The sequence below is a fragment of the Anastrepha obliqua genome, unplaced genomic scaffold (assembly GCF_027943255.1).
Source record: "Anastrepha obliqua isolate idAnaObli1 unplaced genomic scaffold, idAnaObli1_1.0 ptg000063l, whole genome shotgun sequence".
In the NCBI taxonomy this organism is placed as follows: domain Eukaryota; kingdom Metazoa; phylum Arthropoda; class Insecta; order Diptera; family Tephritidae; genus Anastrepha; species Anastrepha obliqua.
Window position 1 is genome coordinate 167,501 of NW_026562202.1, and position 5,000 is coordinate 172,500.

Here is a 5,000-nt window from a genome sequence, read left to right on the forward strand (position 1 = left end):
AGGCCCATCAAACGTATACCATTCACTCGGTTCGTTTGCAATGAGGAGGCTATTTGCCACCACCCAATCGCTCATGGCCTCACCACGACTGTGGCTCCGATATCCAGCAGTGTGCCTGGATGTTTTGCTGAACCACATCGGGGAGGTGGCATTGGCATCGAGACACATGATGACAGGGTTGCTACTTTCACGTAGTAGCACCGCCTCTATGTATCTCAAGTATGGTTCTAGAGGTTCATTGAACTTGCAGTATAGGCTGGCGACATATACTTTGCCGAAATCGCCCTCAACACACACACATACTCCCCACTGTGATGAGTCAACCACTACGCAAGAGTAGCTTGGCTCACACACAGCTACTGCGGCATTGACTCCAAGGTCCGTAAAGACCCTGAAGCCCCCAGGAAGACCTCTCACCACCCCATTGGTGGAGTATGGTTCCTGGAGCAAAGCAATGCCACAGCCCCCCTCCGACATACACGCCCCCAATTCACACATCACGGCATAGGACCCCTGACAGTTCAGTTGATATAGCTCAACCATCAATGTCTAGCATTCGCACGGGCAACAATGGCACAGTACACCGGGCAGACAGTGGACATCATCAGATGTCCGGCTGGCTTGCCCTTAAATGCACAGTTGCGACAATGCGGGGCATTGCCACAACCTGCACTCCTGTGTCCTTCCTGCCCGCACCTACGGCAGACATCCTTCTTGGCTCTGCATTCTGCCACCCTGTGATCAAATCCCATGCATCGGAAGCAGCCGGGCGTCAGTTGGTCCGGCCGTACCCGGAAGGAAAACCACTTTACGTAGCAGCGACCTGCTTCCAGGAGGGCGGACATTAGCATGTCCGTGCCCTCAAGGACCACATTCGTCACTCCATCAGGGCTGACCTTCCAAGGACGGCTGATCATCCTCACGTCCTTCTCAAGACACCCAGGGCTGAACTCCTTGAGGTTCAAACGGAACAACTCTCCCATGAACTCGTCAGGGGAGATCTCCGTGTGGACCCCCTGGACCACAACCCTAGGCCCCAGCTTCCGACGTATGCTCACATCGAGCCCCACCTCGGAAAACTTGGCATTTTTTACCAAGTTATCCCTCTCAGCAACTGATGGGGTGCGAATAATCGCACCTCCATCCTTCAACGGGCGCACCTCGTGCACCCTTACCCCCATAGAAGGCCCTACCTCTTTTACTACTTTTTTGATCACCTCTTTGGACGTAGTGGGGGTCTTACCCCTTACTACGACCGACCAGGTCTCAACTGGCTTGGGCACCGGCAACGCAGGCAACACAGGCGCAGGCGCCTGAGGTGCCGGCATCAGCGCTGCACCAGCCAGCGAAGCTCCAGCCGTCCTCCGAGGTGCTTCCTCCCTACTTGTTTTTGTGGCTTCCAACCGCCCACGAAGATGGGCGATCTCCGCCACCATCTCCACAAAAAGCGCCTCGAACTCCAAGGAGTATCCCAGGAGGTCCTTCGCTGCGTTCTTTGGGACGCCGTCCATGTCTATGACGGCTCCACTAAAGGCCGTCACAATGGACTTGAAACGCCCCATAAATTGCCCCCCAACTTTTTCACCGAACGCTCCCGAATTCTCCAGGGAAGCACCCGAAATTCTGCGGATTTTCTCCATCCGCTGCCCGGCTGGACCCAATTTGGCCCCTGCCTTCCGCACCTTTTTCTCCCCCTTTTTTTCCCCCTCGGAAACGCCCTCGCTTCCGCTTACCCCCAACTTACCCATTACGGGTGCTTTCGCCGTCACCTTTTCTGTTGTGACCGCTGCTCCTCCAGCGGTTTTCTTCTTCATGCGGGGGGGTGATCTCAGGAGGACCTCTTCCTCCCCCGACGTTGACTCATCCATCGCTGATGACGCCAATCTCGAACTGCCCTGGAGAGGGGTGCTCGCCCTCTTCATTCCTACGCCTAATTTGGGCATAGCCCTCTGCCACCACTGTAAATCGCGTCACGCAATTAAAACGCACAAACAATTATAGTGGCACCCGCACGCAATTATAGTGGCACCCACTAACGGGAGAGTCCACCGACAATTCCACACACAGTTTATCACACACTTATACAGTTACGCCGTATATAGTGTTTCTCGCTACCCGCACAACGATTTTAGTTTTCCCACAGGTGCGCGCAATTATAGCGTCTCTCACTAAAATTCCGGGAAAACACAGCGGTATTTTCCCGTACTCACACAACGGCACTCACTAAGCACAATGCACAGTTCATGCACTGCTTCACCGCAGCGTTACTCAATTGGCGCTAATCACTCGCGGATATAGCACAAAAGAGAATTCGCAAAAATTTATAGCGTTCCTCGCTACCCGCACAACAATAAAAGTTTTCCAGCACGTGTTACACCGACACAGGTGCGCGCAATTATAGCGGCGCCCACTTGACGGGACAATTACACGCACAATAGTTTTTCGCTTAATAGCTACCAGTCAGGTACGCGCAATTTAAGTGTCTCTCAGTAACGGCGAAAAAACCCACCGAAGTAGATAGGGACAGTAGGAATCTCGTTAATCCATTCATGCGCGTCACTAATTAGATGACGAGGCATTTGGCTACCTTAAGAGAGTCATAGTTACTCCCGCCGTTTACCCGCGCTTACTTGAATTTCTTCACTTTGACATTCAGAGCACTGGGCAGAAATCACATTGTGTCAACACCCGTTAGGGCCATCACAATGCTTTGTTTTAATTAGACAGTCGGATTCCCCAAGTCCGTGCCAGTTCTGAATTGATTGTTAATTGATAATCGTTATAATTTAAAAGGAATATATATCGAATGATATAATTCCTTAAAAATTTTAGCAAGAAAGTTCCACAATTGGCTACGTAACTACTATCCGGGGAACAAGAATCGTAATTCTCTATTTACCCAGAACGAGTACATAAACCATGGTATTGCTTCCCAATCAAGCCCGACTATCTCAATCTTCAGAGCCAATCCTTATCCCGAAGTTACGGATCTAATTTGCCGACTTCCCTTACCTACATTATTCTATCGACTAGAGACTCTTCACCTTGGAGACCAGCTGCGGATATTGGTACGGCCTGTTGAGAAGTTTGCGTGACCCCACCATAAATTTTCAAGGTCCGAGGAGAAAATATCGACACAACAGTAAATGTCATGCTCTTCTAGTCCATCTACCATATCTCTCTTCGAAAGACTTCCATGGTAGTACGACTATAAAACAGAAAAGAAAACTCTTCCGATATCTCTCGACGGCTTCTTTATGGTCGTTCCTGTTGCCAGGATGAGCACAAGGCCCATTTTTAATAACAAACGGATACTCAACAGGTTACGGAATTGGAACCGTATTCCCTTTCGTTCAAAATAATTCAAGTATTTTAATTATTTTTAAATATATTTTTATTAATATTTTTTTTTATTAAAAACTTGAAAATTTTCGGCTTTCGCCTTGAACTTAGGACCGACTAACTCGTGATCAACCACTGTTCACACGAAACCCTTCTCCACTTCAGTCCTCCAAGGTCTCATTCGATTATTTGCTACTACCACCAAGATCTGTACCAATAGCGGCTCCATGCAGGCTTACGCCAAACACTTCTAAGCACACTATTGTACCCTCCTACTCACTAAAGTTTCAAAATTTATAAATCAATCGAAATTGTTTTATAAATCATCTACTTTAGCGGTAATGTATAGGTATACAACTTAAGCGCCATCCATTTTAAGGGCTAGTTGCTTCGGCAGGTGAGTTGTTACACACTCCTTAGCGGATTACGACTTCCATGTCCACCGTCCTGCTGTTTTAAGCAACCAACGCCTTTCATGGTATCTGCATGAGTTGTTAATTTAGGCACCGTAACATTACGTTTGGTTCATCCCACAGCGCCAGTTCTGCTTACCAAAAGTGGCCCACTGGGCACATTATATCATAACCTCAACCTTCATATCAAGAAAGGTGAGGTTCTTACCCATTTAAAGTTTGAGAATAGGTTAAAATCGTTTCGACCCTAAGGCCTCTAATCATTCGCTTTACCAGATAAGATTATTTTATATAATTTTTAAATGCACCAGCTATCCTGAGGGAAACTTCGGAGGGAACCAGCTACTAGATGGTTCGATTGGTCTTTCGCCCCTATACTCAATTCTGACAATCGATTTGCACGTCAGAACTGTTTCGGTCTTCCATCAGGGTTTCCCCTGACTTCAACCTGATCAAGTATAGTTCACCATCTTTCGGGTCACAGCATATATGCTCAAGGTACGCTCCAGTTAGAGGTATAAATAATAATAAATTATCATTATACATAACTATATGGAACGCCCCGGGATTGAATTAATTGACTATTTATTAAAAAATAGACTAAAAATTAATCCCATTATATTTAAGTTAAGTTAATTATGCCATTAAGTTTAATATAACTCAATGACTTGCACATATGTTAGACTCCTTGGTCCGTGTTTCAAGACGGGTCCCGAAGGTATCCTGAATCTTTCGCATTGTTAATCATATAAATGCATACAAATAAATATTAATATCATAGATATTAAATTTTTTGTAAAATTCAAAAAATGAATTTTAGCATTATATATAATAAAATCTATCAACACTTTATCAAATCATTAGTATTTATTTTATGTTAATATGCTTAAAAAGCAAATTAATTTAAATAAACTTAATATCACCAATGATCTTTTGATAAATACTTTATTATGTTAATAGATTACAATGTCCTTATATGAAAAAAATGCACATTATTTTTTTAATTATTTAATGATGAATTTTTCATAATGGATATTCAGGTTCATCGGGCTTAACCTCTAAGCAGTTTCACGTACTATTTAACTCTCTATTCAGAGTTCTTTTCAACTTTCCCTCACGGTACTTGTTTACTATCGGTCTCATGGTTATATTTAGTTTTAGATGGAGTTTACCACCCACTTAGTGCTGCACTATCAAGCAACACGACTCTTTGGAAATATCTTTCTAGTAATCATTAACGTTATA

The 5,000-nt window shown here is 45.1% G+C and overlaps 1 pseudogene; it reads right to left on the bottom strand.

Moving 5' to 3' along the window:
* Nucleotides 1-5,000, bottom strand: part of LOC129251734 (large subunit ribosomal RNA) — a 9,535-nt pseudogene that overhangs the window by 4,292 nt on the left and 243 nt on the right.